The 22,390-nt window shown below is 35.9% G+C and overlaps 1 protein-coding gene across 7 annotated transcripts in view; it reads right to left on the bottom strand.

Annotated features, from left to right (window-relative positions):
- LOC126825389 (X-ray repair cross-complementing protein 5) overlaps positions 1 to 22,390 on the bottom strand; it is a 284,666-nt gene that overhangs the window by 134,163 nt on the left and 128,113 nt on the right. The window lies entirely within an intron of this gene.

Here is a 22,390-nt window from a genome sequence, read left to right as displayed (position 1 = left end):
CGAGGGTTTTCTCTGCGAACTCCAGTTTCCTTCCATTGCTAATGACCCATACGCACAAGCAAATTATTGAAATAAAATTGGACCATGTGTTAATGCCAAAATACCTAGTTTCTGTCGAGTGGACTTAAACCCCATTTTTCTCCGTCTTCTGATTGAAATATGAATACCACATCATTTATTGTCATTTTATATATTTATTATGTAATAATGATTTTTCTCTGTGTTAATTTTTCTTTGTGTGGATACACTATAATAAACAGCTGGCTGAAAAGTTCTAGATCTGAAGAGGAGAGATTTAATTGGCTTTTACCACCACAAGTAGAATCATTGAATGAATCATAGACATAAGACCTGCAGCTGAAGTGTTATTATTGTATTTGTACCAGACAATCTTGTGAACCTACCCATTGAAATCACCAAAAATGGACAGAACTATCTATATGGCAGTCATCAAGTATCTGCAACTGAAAGTCCTAACCCAAACATTGAAATATGTGGATACGGTCTCCACTATAGGAGACAATGGCCCTTCCTTTTCTGCACTAAAGAAGTGGTTGCAGGAGGTACTTGATCCAGTGACATCCAGTGACAATCTGTGCTGTTTTCAATATTTCCTAAAAAAATTTTAGCCAGATTTTTAAACATAGAGGAGACCTGGATTCATCAGTTTCAACCAGAATGCAAAATTCAATAAAAACAATGGAAGCATCCAGACTCGCAAGTCCCCAATCAAGCCAGGTCAGTTCTTTCGACTGGACAGGTGATGGGTTCACTCGTTTATGATTCCTAAACTATTCTGCTGATTGACTACCTTAAAAACAGCCAGACTATCAATAGAAGTATTATAAAGGTGTTCTATTCAGACAATACTTCTGTTCATAAATGGGTGATATCATTTTCCCTCTATGATTACGTCATGTCAGCTGTGATCAATTTTTTAAGGGTAACTGAAGATAATTTCTTCCTGGCAGACATCAAGGCCATGCAACATCATTAACTAAAGAGTGAGAGTGTACACTTCAAAAGTGACTACATAGAAAAATAAATGGAAACAATGGACTTTATACAATTCTATACAGTTCTTTCACAGATGGGTTTAGAATTTTTCAGCCAGCTCTCAATAGTTATTGAAATTGAATTATTTGTTTTGGTTTGATACATGATATTATAATTATTCTTACATTGTTTGTATTCTATTTTAATAATGAACATTAAAACATGCTAATATTTGTTCATCCTTGCTGTATTGGGTTGGATGGCCGAATGGTTAGTGTGTGCATGCTGTATCATACGGCCTGCCATTAAGTCAACTGGCGTGGTCTCGAATCCCTGGTTGTACGTGGCAAGGAGTAGGGTCACCTGTCCATACTCCTGATTTTCTCCGGGTACTCTGGTTTCCCCCCACTGCTAAAGACCCCTACGCGCAAGCAAATTATTGAAATAAAATTAAACCATATGTTAGTCCCGAAATGACCTTGTTTGTGTTGAGTGGACGTTAAACCCATTTCTCTCTAATTATGTTTTGCATACAATGTATAAATACAAATGTAAAGGATGTAACTTTAAAATAGAAGAAAATCAAATATTTTTAATATTAAACAATTGCTTTGTTCTTATACTTCTACAATCATTCTCATGTTGTTCATTTTGCCATATTTTTGTTTATTCATTCATATGTCTTCTATATAATGATGCATAGTATAGTACACTATGTTAAAAAAAATACTAGAAATGTATGTTTCTTTATCACCAAATGATTTATGTAAGTTGTGAAGTAAAACAGTTGAACATTAAATCCCATTTCAATTTATTTGCATGAGGTGAAGAGAAATAATGGTATTGAACAATTGACTATTCATGAAAGATACTAAAGAGAACTTTATTAATTTATACATACTTTTGCTAATTTTATTGTTATATCTTGGTAGTAACATACCAATATAAATAGTAATATTGTTTCTAGATGAAGACTATTATAATTGAAATGAAATGGGATTTCACATCATAATGCTATGCACGGACTGGGCTAATAATGACAAAAAACTACAATGAACCGTGAAACGTCAGTCTGTCGTAATTTGTTGTTGGACGTGTGAAGGAATCAAGCTAGAGATGCCGAGACTTACTGAAAATCAACGGAATGAAGCCATGGGAATGTCCAGGGCTGGCATGTCTACACGTGCTATTGCCAGACACTTCAATTGTCATCAGTCCACTATTGTAAGGTTGGTGGAACGTGTTCGAGTTACTGGATCAACACGTGACCGTCAACGTCCTGGCCCACAATGCGTTACAACCCAGGCTCAAGACAGCTACATCTGGGTCATTCATCTGCGTGACAGATTCCGCCCAGCGACTCGAACAGGTGCAGCAGTCGTCGGAAGACAACGACCAGTAAGTGCCAACACCGTAAGATGTCGTCTAATAGAAGTAGGACTCCGTGCACGACGACCTTATGTTGGAGCTATCCTCAGGGATCATCACCGTCAGCGGCGTTTGATATGGGCTCAAGGACACCAGACATGGAGAAGAGTAGACTGGCAAAGTGTGCTCTTCAGTGATGAGAGTCGCTTACATCTTTATCACGCTGATGGCCGTGGGGGGAGTGTTGTGGTGTTGGGAGGCTCCACATTTCATCACCGGACCGCCCTACACATTTGCAGGGTTCGCGTTAATGCTGTAGCCTACCGTGATGATGTCTTGCAACCAACTGTTGTTCCGATGTTTCGAGCGCACCCACAACTTCAGCACTTCCAACAGGATAATGCAGGTCCGAATACCACCCGTTTTAGTATGGACTACCTGGCTGCTAACAGCATCAATGTCTTGGACTGGCCAGCCATGTCTCCGGACATGACAGCGATAGAACCTGTCTGGGATGAGATTGGACGCCGTCTGTATCGGGGACCACAGATGCACACCATTGCTGCTTTAGAAGCTGCTCTTGTCCAAGAATGGAACAATTTGCCCCAGGCCTTCTTTCAAACATTGGTAAATTCCATGCGACGTCGCTGCACAGCGTGCGTAAGAGCCCTTGGAGGACACACGCGCTACTGACATCTGTGTCGTACTTTTGGTTTTGACCCCTCTGACTTTGTACCGTTGATTACAGATTAAACATCCATAAGTGTACAAATGTGTTGTTATTGATGTGTTCCCATTTGAATATTGTTCACAATAAGAAGCAAAATAAATAAGATATGTTTACAGGATCATTTTGTTATACGAAAAACTAAGTGATGCGTTTTCCATGGCGCTCAGTATATATTGAGGCTTTTAAATTTGTATTCACACCCTAGACCACCGTTAGGACTCTAAGTAACAGAAGTTTAAGAAAGGAAAAAAGAGAAGTTTTCGGGATGAAAGCATCTGAATAGCCCCCAAAAACGAAAATACTATATTTTCAGCGTCCCATTATATATTGCCTAACCAGCGCATTTTTACCATTTAGATGTCATATGATCGTCCATTGTTCGGGCTATCCAATGACACTTTAGTTGTTTTGAAATCTTACGTAGTAATCACTTTTTTCGCAAGATCACTATTTTTTTACTTTTTATGTTTTTTTTCTCAAAATATCGGATATTTTTTCGACTACTTCCGGTTTTTGGATCATTGTCGGGATAATTTTAATAAGTTGTTTGGTTACTTAACCTTCTGTACAAGACGTTTCAGAAAAATCCATTCAGCTGTTTTCCATAGAAAGAAAAATAGAAGAGCATTTTCAGTAATTTAAGGATTTTTCAACTCTTTTCCAGGATTGAGGTTCTTTTTGAATCACTTATATTATTTCAATGCTTTTATTTTTGGACTCGCGCCATAGTCCACCAATAGGACTCTGAGTAAAAAAAGTTTAAGAAAAATCGTAGTTTTCGTTTTCGAGGAAATGGCGTCTTAAAATGCTCCAAAACGGAAAATACTAGATTTTCGGCGTACCATAATTTATTTTCAAGCCATCTAAATCGTATCATTCAGATGTCATATGATAGTCCAGCGATACTTTAGTTCTTTTGGTTCGCTAACATCTGATGGAGAAATCAAGATTTTCGCAAGAGCGCTATTTTTTTAAACCTTTTTTCTTCATTTTTTGAATACGTCCGGTATGGAGATTATTGTCGGGATAGTTTTAATAACCGGATTGGCTTATCAAATAGCCACAGGGCTATGTAATGATATATTACATTATCTGACACTGAGAAGTAGTAAAGGTGAGATTTGTACGTTTACAGTATAGTTTTCTCGCTTTTTAGTAAATTTCTATGAATATCGGTAAAATTCTAATTTTCGCAACAAATCTAATACGAAGAGGCTAAAATCTGTAGGTACGGTGTGTTAATTAACAGGGGTGAGAAATTGACTGAGTGGTGATATAATTATCACTAGGGGTGAAAATCTTGGCGACGGTGCGTTTTCTGTACCGGTGTGTTAATTAACGAACGGGTTAAAAACGACTGACCACAGTGTGTATTCTTTGTTTGGTGAGTTTTCTCGAAAGCTTGTTATAACTGCACCAAAGGTGTTTATTCAAGGACCAACAGGCTTTATCTGACGTGTAGGTGTTAAATCCAATTTATCGTGTGATTTCTTGTTCAACCGCGTGTTTTACGGCAGATCGGTCTTTGTTAAGTGTAGGTCTTTATACATGGATTTATACGTGCTGTAGTTACATTTGTTCGTTCTTATACGTATTTCACTTCTTGGTGAATACTACGTGTTTTATACTTCGTACCATATAATAGTCGGGCTGCAATTATTTAAATATTTGTTTTTTTTGTGGGTTTAATTTGTTTATATATTATCGTGCGTACCACTGAAGTATAAATGCGTGTGTCTTAAAATCAGTCGCACGCAATATCGTTATTACCGATATCCCACTAAACCTTCATTTGATTATCCGATATATTCTAATCTCTATTGATATCAGATGTTCTAATCTGTTTTGAAAGCATGATTATAAACAAAAAATCACGCAATTAATGATAACCTGTAAGTTTCGTCACCGTTATATTTTATAAATGTATTTCTTACCTGGGTAGTAAATAGGGCTATCCAAGGAAACAGAATTCCATCACTATAATAACAATAGATAAATCACATACCATATAACACTAATCATGTCTAATAATAGGAACTCACGTCCGCCTCCAACACGTGGAGCTGATTGTCGAACATCTTCTGGTTTGCTCGGATTCCATTACACTTTGTGTAACAAGCTTGTCTTTGCATACACAATTCCGACCTATCATCTCATTTGAATAAAGCTTGATATTTTATCAACATGTGTACAATTTATTTTGTTTCTGATAGGAAATTTCGGTTAGTATCTCAAATGAAAAAAACCCAGCCCAAGCGATTATATTATAATCAGAGAAATGTTCAAACACGCAAGTAAAATAGACAAGACAAGCAATACCATTATTTATTATTACATTATTGATATGCATATGCCTTCATATATTACACTTTTTAATTAAATTGTAACGTATAAATTATCTGCTTTATTTATTTTTTCTTTAATTGGCAGTTGATATGGGCCGAAGCATTCGCTTCTATGCTCCAATAATGACATTTTGTGTAATATAAGGGCAATTCAAAAGAAACATGGTCAACAAGTGGAATTTAAGAGTGAGCTAGAAGGAAATATTCAAAATGGCTGTCAATTCTTTTCGAAGAGAATCAATTATTTTGATAGTTAAACCGTGGCTTCATACGGCATGTAAAATATACCAACATGACTAATCGGATATTATTATTTCAAATTGTACTATCACCATTGATGGGAAATGCAAGAATGAATCAAATAGCGACGATTATCGAGTGAGAATAAGGTGGTTCACACCATTTGCTACATATTATATTACCATCGCCAAAATTCTCTAAAGTGATCGATGAGTATGATTATAATAGTAAGCATATCTTACAAATAATATCAAAACTGAGTATAATTGTAAGCATATTTACATATAATATCAAAATTTATATCCTATCTGGGATTTCGATTCCGATACCTTCACGGTACTTGAAAACAACAAGAGGGATTATGAAATTTAAATACAATGAAATACTAACTATTACATTATTATCATGTCGTACTGAAGTTAGAGGACTAAGTTATTTTTCTACAGTATATTACAAAACAAAAAAAATGTCGTATTGGAAAAACGTATGCGAAAATTTGATGCCTTTGGTTGTTCTTCTTGTTCTTGAATTTGTTAAATTATTAAACGTATTTCCAAGTCACATATTACAACACAAACTGCCATCAGAGCAGAAGTACGCTTCGTTGAACACCAACTTGGATCACCGTTGACCTAGATGTTATATAACAACTGTTAATTGCCAGACTTTATTAGGGGTAATAAATTAATCATTGACCCAGCTCAACAATTTTAGTGAATGTGTTTTATCTTAGTTAAGATTTCGAGAAACAGGGCCCAATTACACTTAATTTATCAGAATACAACAATAATTTTCTTGAATGAACCTTGGTTTATTAAAATTCAAAATATGACCCTGTAAATTAATATAGATGTGTTGTGTATCCTATTTCAAAACCGTAATTTGTCAAACGAACAATTAATTACATCAAAGGTGTATAAGAAATTATTTTTGTTCTGAAATAGTTTTCTTTATCAAATTTATTAATTAAGCTGTTAAAACGTCAAATTCTGGACATAATGTGTGCTATGACGTGGGACTCAATTTAGCATAATATATGGCCGGAAATATTGTAAATGAAGCTATTTAAGTTTAAAACTATGACTTTAGAATACATGTATAGTGAAAATGTTGAAATTGATCACTACAGCAATAAATTGTTGTTTCAGAATTAAGAGATCTTTAACAAATAAATCATGCTATAATACTATTCTAAACCCGTACCCAAGAATAAATATTAAATATTTAGATTTCGAAATGTTCACAATTAAACATAATTAACAATAAAAACAATATCACAAATTACTACGGCATATTATGAAAATCTTTTCAAATAAAGCGACTGAAATAACAAAAGAGATTTTAAAGTCGTTTTAGACTGGAAGCTGATTCCCAAAGGTGATTGCATGCTTTTATAAATAGACACATGGAGCCCGTGCTCTTGACCTGTCATCACATTGATAAATCACGTAATAAAAATTGGATCCACTCGACCGGTAGTTTATTAGTACCGGGAGAAAAATAATAAAGCTATTTCATACAATCGTAAACAATAGAAATATTAACAAGTGTTTAAATTTAGCTGTTCTTGTAAAGCCTCTATTTCCATATTACGTCAAAGGTCAATGGACAATATCACAGCCGGCGAATGTCCCTATTTGCATTAGTGTTATTTGATATGTGAATTATCATTTGTTATATATGTGGAAATTAAATTTTTCTTGGATAGTCCTTTTTACAACCCAGGTAAGAAACAATACATTTATGCATTAAAACGCCCACACGTATAGTAAATATAGAAATGACGAAACCAATAGTTTTTCATCAATTGCTTGATTTTATATTTGTAAACTTGCTTTTCGAAACAGATTCGTTAGCCTGATATCAATGGAGGCTGGTCCGGTTATCGGTAAGTAACATGCATTTATACTTCAGTGGTACGCACGATAATATATAAACAAATTAAACCCACAAAAAAGACAAATATTTAAATAATTGCAGCCCGACTATGGTACGAAGTATATAAAACACGTAGTATTCACCAAGAAATGAAATACGTATAAGAACGAACAAATGTAACTACAGCACGTATAAATCCATATATAAAGACCTACACTTAACAAAGACCGATCTGCCGTAAAACACGCGGTTGAACAAGAAATCGCACGGTAAATTGGATTTAACACCTACGCGTCAGATAAAGCCTGTTGGTCCTTGATATAACACCTTTGGTGCAGTTATAACACGCTTTCGAGAAAACTCACCAAACAAAGAATACACACCGTGTCAGTCGTTTTTAACCCGTTTGTTAATTAACACACTGGTACAGAAAACGCACCGTCACCGAGATTTTCACCCCTAGCGATAATTATATCACCACTCAGTCAATTTCTCACCCCTGTTAATTAACACACCGTACCTACAGATTTTAGCCTCTTCGTATTAGATTTGTTGCGATAATTAGAATTTTACCGATATTCATAGAAATTTACTAAAAAGCGAGAAAACTATACTGTAAACGTACAAATCTCACCTTTACTACTTCTCAGTGGGATGAGAAACCTAGGTCCTATGTACGCATTTGCTTGCACGTAACACAACCCAAAACAATTGGAATACTAAATAAGTTCTCTATAGCGCTGCTGTCCGGGCAAAAATCCTTCATACCACAATTTTCTAAATTGATTATCTATTTCTGGTAATGTGCACCACTTTGATGCCATTTTCTACCTAAGCAGCTGTGGGGGTGCCAGTCACATATTTTAAGGAGGTTGGGGTGGGGTTACCAAATGGTTAAGGCATCCGTATTCCATCATGAGGTCTATCATTGAATCGATTGGTGTGGATGTGTCATCACAAGGACTAGCACCTGTCCAATCTCCTGGGTTTCCTCCCACTGTCACGAAGTCAAAGTCCTGTGGAATCCAGAACCCTGCTGTACGTGACCAGGGCATAGGGTCATCTGGTTTCCCCCCACTGGTAAAGAATCCAATGCACAAGCATATTATTGAAATGAAGTTTAACCATAAGTTATGCCCAAAATGACCTATTTTGTGTCGATAGATGTTAAACCACATTTCTTCATCAGCCAAGTTGGTATAAGAAATAGATTTTCACGATTAGCTATTATACACGTGAAATAACAATGGTCTGTCATTGCATCACAACCCCCTAATCTTCAACGTACAGGAAGGGTTTTAGACGGTTGTCAATATTTCACGAAAAGTTCCCTTGCCCATGCCTAACCGGGAGTTGTTTTTTTTTAGATGGTTGATTAACTATACTAATATTTGTGACTGTCGTTTGTCTGTCTGTTCGGGGTTGGCGGCTACACTAGGTCTGCCCCGAGTCTGAAATTTGGGGTATAGGGGTAGCTCCGACCGGGGAGTAACATAGGCCAGGTGGCGTTAGTCTACCACTTCCGGAGTTATGACCCCCCGAGCGAAGCCAGGTATTCTGTTAGTCCAATATATTTGGAGGCAGACCACTAATAATTTCTCCAATGTTGAATCACTGGTGTTCTACATGCAGTAGCCCATTCCCTAAATTTCGCCGAGAACTTCCCTTACAGCACAGCTAGTATGACATTATGGGATCATCAGAGTACTGAATTTGTATAAGGGTTGACCACCAAAATTTCAATTCACTGATATTCATAGCAGACTGGGGACAGAATATCATGACCGTGTTAGTGCAAAAACAAAACAACGCTTCTCGACTTGGTGTATTATTACGCCATAAAAGTCTCAAACCAGGCAGAAAATACAAATTCAATACCTCTTCATCAATTCTACACCCAAATGTCAATACAGATAGGCAATCAAAATGGCAAAAAAGAAACGAGACGGACAATAAAGCAGGCAGAACATAGATATTCAATACCTCTTCATCAATTCTACACGAAAATGTCAATACAGATAGGCAAACAATATGCCATAAAAGGAGAGAGAAAAATATATCTAAAAATAACCGGCATTGCCGAGATATGCAAAATTAATAGTGTTCTGCATCCATCTAGCCACATCAGCTACCAAACGATAATTTACTTCTTTTGATTCAATGACACCAAACGGAGAAATCTTGATTTTCGCCAGGGTACCAATCTTTTACTGGGTTTTTTTTCTCAAAATATCGGATATGTAACGATATTTAGCAAATAATTGCTAGTGAAATTCAAAGGTGAAATCAAGTTTGTGGAAAAAAATCTTCATTTTTTTGCATTTTTTTTCAAAATATCGGATATTTTTTCGACTACTTCCTGATTTTGGATCATTGTCGGGATAGCTTTAACAAGTTGTATAGATACTTAACTTCCTGTGCCAGAAGTGTTAGAAACATCCATTTAGTAGTTTTCGAGAAAAAGATAAATAAAAGAGCATTTTCAATAATTTCACTATTTTTCAACTTTTTTCAAAGATTGAGGCCATTTTTGGACCACCTATATTATTTCAATGCTTTTATTTTTGGATTCACACCCTAAACCACCGATAGGACTCTGATTAAGAAAAATTTAAGAAAAAACTAGATTTTCCGCGTACCATAATTTATTTCCTAACCATCGAATTCGTATCATTTAGATGTCATAAGATAGTCTATTCATGGGACTATCCGATGACACTTTAATTGTTTTGGTCCGCTAATATCTGACAGAGAATTCGAGTTTTTAACAGGAGCGCCATTTTTTTACCTTTTTTTTTCGTTTTTTAAACTACTTCCGGTATACGAATCATTGTCGGGTAGTTTTAACCTCCGGTTTTGGAATTTGAATGGGCACAGGGCTTTATAATGATATACTAAATTAACCGATCAGATAAAATCCCCCTGAGAAATCCTATGTTCAAAAGTGCGAAAAATACAAAAATGTCAAAATATCGAAAATTAAATTTCAATAACTGACTACATATTATACATGGTTAGAATCGCTATTATTAGGTCAGGTTTTTCTATTTATAACTTTTTTTGGAAAATCTGTTAAAATAAACAAATAATAGAGAATTTTCCAAAATTTCACGATTTTTTTCAATTTTCAGTCCATTTTTCATCCTATTCCAGACGTCTCAAATTCTTATTGGATGGTTTCATGCACAAGACTACCGAAAGGACTCTCGATAGAGAAAGTTTAAGAAAAATCCTTGAAGCAGTTTTCGAGATAAAGGCGTCCAAAAATGCTCCAAATCAGAAAATACTTGATTTTCAGCGTGCCATAGTTTGTTGCCTGGTCATAGTATCCTTATAAATTTGGTATCATACGACAGTCCAATCATACATTAATTTGTTTAATCCGTTGAAATTGGACAGAGAAATCCCGTTTTTCCCAAAAGCACCCATTTTTTGCTTTTTTTTCAAAATATCGAGCATTATTTCGACTACTTCCTTTTTGCGGATCGTTGTTGAAATTGCTTTATCCAATGGTCTGACAATAAGGCTTTACGATCCTGGAGTTTCAGAAAGATCGATTGATGCTTTCAAAAAAATATAAGGGTTGGAAAATGGGCAGAATTTTTTTTAAAAAATCGAAAAAAAAAGGGCGATAACTCGGAATGAAACTTATATTACTGGAATCGGAAGGACTTCAGGTATCCAAAAATGTACGTCAAATTTGAAAATTTGGAAAAATAACAAAAATTGTCTCGAAAACAACGTGTTTTCAATTTTCGAACGATAAAAGTCATAGACGAATGTTCGGAATTGAAAAATGTGAGATAGCCATTATCTCAGAAAAGATTCAGGGTTTCCGAAAATGTCATTTGTTTAAAAATAGGTAAAGAATTGACGAAACAACGGCTGATTTTCAATTCCGGGAAAAAGTCCAAAGTTCGGTCACTTCCGGTATGCGCAGAAGTTTGAAAAATAGTTTATCCAGTAGCCACCACATGGTTTCCCGATAGAAAACTTGGTTCCAGATCAATATCTGTTTCCGATCATGGAGAAATAGGCCCCCGCGGAAAAAAAAAAAAATAATAACTAGACCTGCAAGCAGCACTGAACCGGCTTTCAGGAATCAGACAGGAAGTGTGTCATACAATAGCCCATTCATCGAGCTACCAAACGATACTTTAGGTGTTTTGATCCGGTCACACCCGACCGTGAAATCAAGATTTTTGCAAGAGCACCGATTTTTAGTGGGTTTTTTTTTTATATCAAATATTTTTATGACTACGGTTTCACCGGTGCCACGTTACCCTAAACATAAGTCACTTCAGGTACCAATGAAACCATTAAACAGGTTTCCACATAAGCATTGCACACATCAAATAAAATGGACGCCGAATCAACCAAATCCAGCAATATCAATTCATTTTATACATTTGTTACATGTAAGTGTACAGTACTTCCGGTGATAATGAAAATGTTCAATTAGTTTTATGAAATCAGAAATGGCATAAGGCATCACATGGTGAAAATTTCATGTAAATCGAATAATAATTGCCACTTTTATAGACCAAAAACCTTGAAAAGTGACTTGTAGAAAACCGTCTATTTCTCTGCAACCGTACAAGTTAGAAACCATTTTCTGGTATGTGTATGATCGTATGGGTTAAATCTTTTTGTTGATTGGAATCAAATATCAAATTTTAAAAACATTACAAATCAGACTCATTTGAATAAAATATCTGTTTTGAAGGCTAAAAATACAGTTTTTGCCAAAATGACGTTACTTCCGGTGATAATGACAATCGTAAATTACTTGTATGAAATTGTAAATGGCATTAGGTATCACACAGTGAAACTTTTATGAAAACTGAATAATAATTGACACTTTTATGGAACAAAAACCTTGAAAAGTGACCTTTTGAAAATCGCCTATTTCTCCGCAACTGAACAAGTTAGAAACAATTCTGTAAAATCTATATGACCTTATGAATTTTATTAATATGTGAATGTAAACCAAAAGTTAAAATTATTAATACATATTAAATAATTCTTGGTTGAAAAAAATATTGATTTTAAAAGTTAAAAATGCATTTTTTGCCAAAATGGCGTCACTTCCAGTGTCAATTTTAAATTGTAATCAATTTGATACGACGCATACTTTCTTTTTGAATCAAATGGTGTCACTTTTGTGAAAATCCAATAATAATTGACTAAAACAGTGACTTATGCAAAATTGCCCATTTCTAGGTAACTGCTTATATTACAAACTAATTTTAACATACATTTTCTTCGTATGGATTATAGCTACAAGTTTATAAATGTTACGTAGAAATATTTTAAAATCTGAAAAGCCTGAATCGGTTGTAAATAGGTCAATTTTATAATTCTTTTTACCTCTTAATCGAATTTGCTCGAAAATGAAATCGAAATTAAAAAAACCGATACAACATTTTGTGCGCCTTTAAAAGGCACACTCTTTTAGTTATATCAGTTTTTTAAAAAAATAATATTTGCTTTCGAAAAATGGTTATTGGTAACAAAAAAAATGACAATTGAGACAACGGAGTATATGAAATTTGGTTTATACAAATCGAGCAATAAATAATTAATCTAAGAATGAAAAACTGAATTAGCCAATGGCGGTAAGGAAAATTACTGAAACAAAAAAATTTCACATTTTTGCCCAAGTCAGATGACTTGTTAATTTTGTGTAAAACACGACTAAAAAATATTCATAAATAAAAAAGTTTTTTATAAAAAATTTAAATGTTCAAATTTCGAACGACAAAAGCCATAGATGAATGTTCGAAATTCAAAAATGTGAGATAGCCATTGTCTCGGAAAAGATTCAGGGTTTCCAAAAATGTGAATTGTTTTAAAATAGGTAAAGAATTGGCCAAACCACGGCCGCTTTTTGATTTATTGCTACCGTTAAAAATTCGGCAACTTCCAGTCTGCACAGAAGTTTCAAAAATACTTTATCAAGTAACCGCCACATGGTTTCCCGATAGAAAATTTGGTTCCAGATCGATATCTGTTTCCGATCATGGAGAAATAGGCTCCCGCGGTAAATAATAATAATAATAATAATAATAATTTTAGTAATCTCAATAGGCTTTCAGACGAAAGTCTGAAAGCCTAATAACTAGACCTGCATGGCAGTACTGAATCAGCTTTCAGGTAACAGACCCGAAGAAAGCATACGAAAGTCCATTCACTTTAGCTCTTTTGATCTGGTAATATCCAACGGAGAAATCGCGTTTTTGGCATAAATCTTTATTTTTACGCATTTTTTCAAAATATCGGATATCGTATCAACTACTTCCGGTTTATGTATCAATTTCGGGATAGTTTTAAAACGCCGTGGCGTTGGCCTTTAACTTCCTGTACCAGAAGATTCAGAAACATCCATTGAGCAATTTTGAATAAAAAGAAAAATAGAAGAGCATTTTCAGTAATTTAACGATTTTTCAATTTTTTTCAAAGTTTGAGGCTCTTTTTGGACCATTTATATCATTTCAAGTCTTTTACATTTGGATGCACACTCTAGACCACAACTCGCTAACCTCTAGATCCAATAGTCAATCCCCATATTAGTCGAGAAATTATCAGATTTTCCACCTTGGTTCTTCCCTTGTGAAAAGTGTAAGGATGATGGATGGCCTGACAAAGGACAACATATAGTCAGAGGGGATGAGAAACCTAGGTCCTATGTACGCATTTGCTTGCACGTAACACAACCCAAAACAATTGGAATACTAAATAAGTTCCCTATAGCGCTGCTGTCCGGGCAAAAATCCTTCATACCACAATTTTCTAAATTGATTATCTATTTCTGGTAATGTGTACCACTTTGATGCCATTTTCTACCTAAGCAGCTGTGGGGGTGCCAGTCACATATTTTAAGGAGGGGTGGGGGTGGGGTGACCAAATGGTTAACGCGTCCGTATTCCATCATGAGGTCTATCATTGAATCGATTGGTGTGGATGTGTCATAGATTATACATGACAAGGACTAGTGCCTGTCCAATCTCCTCCCACTGCGAAAGTTTCTGTCACGAAGTCAAAGTGCTGTGAAATCCAGAACCCTGCTGTATGTGACCAGGGCATAGGGTCATCTGGTTTCCCCCCACTGGTAAAGACCCCAATGCACAAGCATATTATTGCAATGAAGTTTAACCATAAGTTATGCCCAAAATGACCTATTTTGTGTCAATAGATCTTAAACCACATTTCTTCATCAGCCAAGTCGGTATAAGAAATATATTTTCACGATTAGCTATTATACACGTGAAATAACAATAGTCTGTCATTGCATGAAGTCGCGTAGTCTCCAACCCGTACGTAACTAATCTACGAAAATTAAATGATAGCTGGCTTTTTTTTCGCACGTATACAGTGAATGGCCATTTTGCTCAGTAATCCCTGCCAGAATTTTGCTATTTGAGGTCGTGTAGTCTCCAACCCGTACGTAACTAATGTACGAAAATTAAATGATAGCTGGCTTTTTTTTCGCACGTATACAGTGAATGGCCATTTTGCTCAGTAATCCCAGCCAGAATTTTGCTATTTTTTTAAAATTGCGTTAAAAGTTTTAAATTTTTGTTTAGAACTGAAATAAATTAACTTTTAATCAATCCCCACGCTAAAAACATTAACATAATTGATTGTGTATATCTGAAATAGACATGACCGAAGCACAAAATAGTGCTAATATGCCGACGTCAAATCTAGAGTTGTAGATGATGTTATTTTTGTGAAAAATCATTGGAAGAAGCGATAAGACGTTCTGTACGGATTATACAGTCCTAAAGGCTGCAAGTAGGCTATTGTTTATAATGTAACATTGTGTCTTGTAATGTTGATAATGATCATAATGATGGTGTTTACATTTGTTTGTTGATGTGACCTCATGACCTGTGACGTTTAGATAACGTCATTTGGATATCATGGCTATTCACTGTGTCAGAGTCACTTCTCTGCAGGTAGGGTGAGTCTGTCGTTCAGAATGTCTCCAACCCCCACAACCCCCTAATCTTCAACGTACAGGAGGGGTTTTAGACGGTTGTCAATATTTCACGAAAAGTTCCCTTGCCCATGCCTAACCGGGAGTTGTTTTTTTTAGATGGTTGATTATCCAATATATTTGGAGGCAGACCACTATTAATTTCTTCAATGTTGAATCACTGGTGTTCTACATGCAGTAGCCCATTCCCTAAATTTCGCCGAGAACTTCCCTTTACAGCACAGCTAGTATGACAGTATGGGATCATCAGAGTACTGAATTTGTATAAGGGTTGACCACCAAAATTTCAATTCACTGATATTCATAGCAGACTGGGGACAAAATATCATGACTGTGTTAGTGCAAAAATAAAACAACGCTTTTCGACTTGGTGTATTATTACGCCATAAAAGTCTCAAACCAGGCAGAAAATAGAAATTCAATACCTCTTCATCAATTCTACACCCAAATGTCAATACAGATAGGCAATCAAAATGGCAAAAAAGAAACGAAACGGACACCAAATCAGGCAGAACATAGATATTCAATACCTCTTCATCAATTCTACACCAAAATGTCAATACAGATAGGCAAACAATATGCCATAAAAGGAGGGAGAAAAATATATCTAAAGATAGGTTGCCAGGCACCGAAACATACGCCCACAGCAGCTAAATCGTCCGGGCAGTCAACAAGAATTGTCACATATTTTTACTTTTTCGGTAATGAAACATTTATAATACATTAAAATCTGATTAAGAGTAACAACTCATTAAGTAATTATCAGAAAACCATTAGAATTGGTTTGGTTTTTATAAAGTTTTGCCCCATGCTAACGTTTAGTATAGGAAACTTTTAACATCATGGATTTAGCTGTTCAAGTCATAAAAATTCATTGCAAATCAATATACTTGTTTGTCTCAAGACCTTAAACTCTGTGTATGAATCTGAAGTCAATCGGATGATAACTTTAGCTTCTAGAGGGTCACAATGTTTTTAAAAGTGATCAAGGGCCATAACTTTGGCAGTAATTATCGGAAATCGTTGAAAATCAATATGCTTCTTCGTCTCATGACCTCAAACACTCTGTATCAATTTAAAGTCAATCGGATATTAACTTTAGCCTCGAGAGCATTTACAAGTAATTATCGAAAATCTTCGTCTCATGACCTTTAACACTGTGTATAAATTTAAACTCAATCGGATATTAACTTTAGCCTCTAGAGCGTCCACAAGATTTTTCAAAATGATCAAGAGCCATAACTCTGGTAGTAATTATTGGAAATTATTGGAAATCGCTGAAAATCAATAGGCTTCTTCGTCTAATTACCTTAAACACTGTGTATAAATTTAAAGTCAATCGGATATTATCTTTAGCCTTTAGAGCCTTTACAAGATTTTTTCAAAGTGATCAAGGGCCATAACTCTGGCAGTAATTATCGAAAATCGCTGAAAATGAATAAACTTCTTCGTCTCATGACCTTAAACACTGTGTATAAATTTAAACTCAATTGGATATTAACTTTAGCCTCTAGAGCGTCCACAAGATTTTTCAAAGTGATCAAGGGCCATAACTCTGGCAGTAATTATCGGGAATCGCTGAAAATCAATAGGCTTCTTCGTCTAATGACCTTAAACAATGTGTATAAATCTAAAGTCAATCGGATATTAACTTTAGCCTCTAGAGCATTTACAAGATTTTTCAAAGTGATCAAGGGCCATAACTCTGGCAGTAATTATCGAAAATCGCTGAAAATGAATAAACTTCTTCATCTCATGACCTTAAACACTGTGTATAAATTTAAACTCAATCAGATATTAACTTTAGCCTCTAGAGCGTCCACAAGATTTTTCAAAGTGATCAAGGGCCATAACTCTGGCAGTAATTATCGGAAATCGCTGAAAATCAATAGGCTTCTTCGTCTCATGACCTTAAACACTGTGTATAAATTTAAAGTCAATCGGATATTAACTTTGACCCCTAGAGCATCCATAAGATTTTTTGAATTGATCAAGGGCCATAACTCTGGAAGTAATTATCAGAAATTGCTGAAAATCAATAGGCTTCTTCGTCTCATGACCTTCAACACTGTGTATAAATTTAAAATCAATCGGATATTAGCTCTGACCTCTAGAGCGTCCACAGGATTTTTTGAAGCGATCAAGGACCAGAACTCTGGCAGTAATTATCGGAAATCGCTGAAAATCAATAGGCTTCTTCGTCTCATGACCTTAAACACTGTGTATAAATTTGAAGTCAATCGGATATTAACTTTAGCCTCTAGAGCTTGTGGACGCCGGACCGCCGGACGGACGGGGGCGACGACAATATACGACCACATTTCAATGTGACCGTATAAAAATAACCGGCACTACCGAGATATGCAAAATTGTTTTGATTCAATGACACCCGATGGAGAAATCTCGATTTACGCCAGAGTACCAATCTTTTACTGTTTTTTTTTCTCAAAATATCGGATATGTAACGATATTTAGCAAATAATTGCTAGTCTGAGTCCAATTTGTTAGGAGTGGTTACCTCCCTTATGCCATTACAAGCGCTATCATTAATATCAATCATATAGCAATTTTTCGACTTTTTTTTCAAAGATTGGGACCCTTTTTGGACCGTTTATGCTATATTTACCCTTTTAGATTTGCATTCAGACCCTAAACCACCGTTAGGACCCTAAGTAACTGAAGTTTAAGAAACAAATTTAGGGTAGTTTTCGTGATAAAAGCGTCTGAATAGCGTCCCATAATCTATTGCCTTACGCATCGAATTTGTATCAATTGGATGTCATAAGAACGTCCATTATTCGAGCTGTCCAATGATACTTTATTTGTTTAGATTCGGTGAAATCCGGTTTTTGGATCATTGTCGAGATAGCTTTAACAAGTTGTATAGATACTTAACCTCCTGTGCCAGAAGTGTTAGAAACATCCATTTAGTAGTTTTCAAAAAAAAGACAAATAAAAGAACATTTTCAATAATTTCACTATTTTTCAACTTTTTTCAAAGATTGAGGCCATTTTTGGACCACCTATATTATTTCAATGTTTTTATTTTTGGATTCACACCCTAGACCACCGATAGGACACTGATTAAGAAAAGTTTAAGAAAAATCGTTGGCGTCGTTTTCGAGAAAAAGGCGTCTCAGAATGCACCAAAACGGAAAATACTAGATTTTCCGCGTACCATAATTTATTTCCTAACCATCGAATTCGTATCATTTAGATGTCTTAAGATATCGAAAATTAAATTTCAATAAGTGACTACATATTATACATGGTTAGAATCGCTATTAGGTCAGGTTTTTCAATTTATAACTTTTTTTTGAAAATCTGTTAAAATAAACAAATAATAGAGAATTTTCCAAAATTTGACGATTTTTCGACTTTTTTCAATTTTCAGTCCATTTTTTTATCCTATTCCAGACATTTCAAATTCTTATTGGATGGTTTCATGCACAAGACTACCGAAAGGACTCTCGACAGAGAAAGTTTAAGAAAAATCCTTGGAGCAGTTTTCAAGATAAAGGCGTCCAAAAACGCTCAAAAACAGAAAATACTTGATTTTCAGCGTGCCATATTTTACTGCCCTCTTATAGGATTCGTGTGAAATTGGTATCATATGATAGTCAAATCCCCGGGCTACCCACCGATACCTTAATTTCTTTAATCTGTTGATATCGGGTGGAGAATTCACGTTTTTCCCAAAAGCACCCATTTTTTGCGTTTTCTTCAAAATATCGGACAATTTTTCGACCACTTCCGGTTTAATGATCATTGTCGAAATAGCTTTATCAGTTGGATTTGGACTATAACTTCATGTCTGGCCGATTAGTTTCAAAATGGATTAAAAACTCTGTTCTTATCAAAAATGCTAAAAAAAGCTCTCCTCAAGAGATTCAGGAGAGCGATTTACCCTTTTTCCAATTTCAGGAGAGCTATTTTTGACTCTCCTGGAATTTATTATTGTACCTTCGAATACTGGAAGTATTATTATAATGCACCCTCGAATAACCAGATAACGCTTGCTGTACATTCTGTACGATCACATATTATGGACACAATATTATAATGAAAGTGATTATTCATCTTGGCAATTTATATATACTATTCAAAAAAAGTAGGGGATATTTGATTTTGGGGGCATAATACTAAAATTTGCAAATGACTACGAAAAAAGTCACTATAGAACCTAACAGAAGAAACATTTCCAGTTACATGTGACGCCCAAACGCACCAATAGCTACCGCATGGAATGCAGGTGATGCTTGGGATCATCATGGGGGTCCAACCCAAGATTTGCACGACTCTGACTTTGAATGTTACAGTCATTGTGGCATTGAATTCCAGGGTGGAAACATCAGTTTAATTGTTTTAGTGACCAGAAAACAAATTTTGATATGCGTCGGCTTACCCAAAATGAAAGGTTACGTGCCCTTGGCATGCTACAGATCGGCACAACACAGGCGGTTGTGGCGCGGACGATGAATGTTTCTCAGTCTGTCATAAGCAGGCTATGGTCCAGATACCGTGATACACAATCTGTACAGGACAGACCACGCTCAGGTCGACCAAGGGCGACAACTCAAGCCCAGGATCGATTTATCCGTACCTTGGCCTTGAGAAATCGTGTCATCACAGCAAATCAGATCAGCGCTCGTCTTCAAACAGACACTGGTGTGAGAGTGAGTGGCCAGACGATTCGGAATCGACTGCATAGGGGTCACCTTCGCGCCCGATGTCCTCGCGTGATCCCTTGTTTGAGAGATCATCACATTCAGGCAAGACGTCGTTGGTGTAGGGATCGTCAACACTGGGATAATCGACGCTGGAGCAATGTGATGTTTTCAGATGAGTCAAGGTTCACTGATGATTTTTTGGACAGACGTAGGAGGGTGTGGCGTCGTCGAAACGAGCGCTTCCAAGACGTTAACGTCATCAGACATGATCGATTTGGGGGTGGTTCTGTTATGGTGTGGGGAGGCATCACTGTTGCTGGAAGAACGGCTTTACATGTTGTTGCAGGGCGTGTTACAGGCCAGTACTACCGGGACAACATCTTGGCAGTCCATGTTGTGCCGTTCGCACGACGTCATGGCCGCCGTTTCATCTTCCAGGATGACAACGCAAGATGTCACAGGGCCAGGATCGTTACAGGTTACCTCCAACAACAGAACATCACCACATTACCTTGGCCAGCACTGAGTCCCGTCAACGTCAACAACGTCCTGCCAATGTCCAAGAACTTGCTGCTGCGTTGCAACAGGAATGGGACAATCTGGACCAAAATGACCTTAGACGTCTCATTAGGAGTATGCCACGTCGGATCAATGCTTGTTTGGCAAACAGAGGAGGATTTACCCGTTACTGACTTGGTTGTGATGCTGTGGTAACTTTGCTGTTTGACCCCGGTAACATTTTACCCTTATAATGGTCAGTCTGTGCCTTACTTAGTCTAACGATCATTTGGAATAAATCGATGAATGTGAACTTCATTTCATTTTGTCATTTGTTTCTTCGTCAGTTTCATTAGGTGACTTTAATAACACTTAAAAATCAAATATCCCCTACTTTTTTTGAATAGTATATAATGTTGCTGTATTTGATGTTAGAAACTCAAATCAAATACCAAGCGCTCTTTTACAAGATTATCAAGGTATTCAACAAAGACCGACACGTTTTATGCTCACAGATAATTGATTGGTGATTGCTTTTCGGTTAACACCAGAGATAGGATTTCGCCCGTATATTCCGGACATGTCCAACGGTATTTTCCATACGTCCTAAATTGTCCGACCAGGAATATGCCCAATCAGACATCAAGACATGGTGAATAATATTCAAAATTCAAAAATTAATATAGTGTACTGAGTGTATAACTACCACTCAACCCGATTATCGTTGGTGATAGGCTGGATTGATTAGGTAATTAAGTGATCAACGTATTTATCGTGTTATACAGTCTATACACCTACCTTGATTAACTACTTAATCTGCCTTGATTGACTGACTTAATCCCTTGTTGAACAATTCATCAATCTAATCTTAAACAGAAGTCATTGCTTCCCCTCTTTTTGGACGTGTTTACCTCTTGGTTTCTCCATTGTCGGACATTTTAATCGTATTGATGTGAGCTGACAATATGTATAAACTAGTTATAGATGTCATATATTGTAATAATACCCCAAATCAATATGTCCGTTAACTTGTAAATCAATAGGCTTAATCCATTAATGTTAATTTATCTGTGATATCACTTTGGTGGAAGCCGACATTAAATAAAGCTTTTTACACACACACACACACACGCTTGGCTATAATACGAGACGCGTGAAATTACAAGAGATGTAAACGTGACAATTATCACATCAGAGAGAAGATTCTATTTTGTGGGATATTCTCGGATTTATGATAATATTTTGAATGGGGTTTACGTTTAAAAACAAAAAAAGAAATAAACAAGCTTAGAAATGTCGACAAATATTTTGATTGGAATAGTGTACATGTAAGTAGTTAATTGTTTTACATGATAGCGCATGCGAGTGCTATTATTTAGCAAATGATGTCACTGGGTTGGTATCGTGGTTCGGGATTTCTTTATTTTCACCTCTATCCGTATAGAAGTCAAAACGGAGTATAAGACGAATGCCGGACTTCTGCTGAAAAAAGTATCAACTTATACCCCGAAAAACACGGTAATTTTGGAGGTGAATTTGAACAAAAGTACAGGTCGACAGTAGTCAGCATGCTTTCATTCCATCGTATTACGACAACACGTTATTTTGTATGAATATTACTGACATAAATTTGAATGCCTTATGGGAATTAAGAGTCATTCCA

The sequence above is a fragment of the Patella vulgata genome, chromosome 6, assembly GCF_932274485.2.
Source record: "Patella vulgata chromosome 6, xgPatVulg1.2, whole genome shotgun sequence".
NCBI classification, from domain to species: Eukaryota; Metazoa; Mollusca; class Gastropoda; family Patellidae; genus Patella; species Patella vulgata.
This window is presented reverse-complemented; position numbering and strand designations above follow the sequence as displayed.